Here is a 783-nt window from a genome sequence, read left to right on the forward strand (position 1 = left end):
GGGGAGAGCGGAGGGTCCTGCACTCTCTCACCCACGCGTGTCCGCCTGCACGGCCCCGACTCCCGCACACGGAGCCCCGCGCGTTGCAGAACACGCGGGCAGAGGTGAGGACACGCGTGGCCGCCCGCACACTCGGGATTCAGGCAGCGAGATCACGCGTGGGGGACCCCTGTGAGCACACAGCTGTGCCCACTCGCGTCAGGGATCACGCGTGAATGTGTAAGCGTGAAAACACGCGTGTGCGAGCGTGGGGGCAACCCACGCAGGGGACACAGCCCAGGTGATCGTGGGGGTGACATCCTCCAGCCCACGCACACACGGACACGCAGGGGACACAGGCAGCACCCCACGCACACACAGGGAGTCCAGGACACGCACACGGGGGGCACAGCCCATCCACAGGGGGGTCGCAGATTCCAGCCCACGCACATGCGGGTGCTACAGCTGCTTTACACGCACACACACACAAACACGCAAGGGTGGCAGAGCCCACGAACACGCGGGGAGAACGCCCCACAGTCCACAGACACACACAGCAGGGGAGACAGCGAGGATGCCACGCACACTCAAAGGGGGAAAACCACCCCCCCGCCGGGTGGCACTGCCACACCCACGTGGAGGGACACAGCCCACGCACACGCGGGGCCACCCTCCCATCACCTAACCCTATTAGGTTATAAAATAATTTATAATTTACAAAAATGATAAATATTTATATGAAATAAACGTCACCCGTTCTGTTCTGCACATGTGGGAAACGCACAGCCACGCAACAAGGGGGGG

The sequence above is a fragment of the Geospiza fortis genome, unplaced genomic scaffold (assembly GCF_000277835.1).
Source record: "Geospiza fortis unplaced genomic scaffold, GeoFor_1.0 scaffold599, whole genome shotgun sequence".
NCBI classification, from domain to species: domain Eukaryota; kingdom Metazoa; phylum Chordata; class Aves; order Passeriformes; family Thraupidae; genus Geospiza; species Geospiza fortis.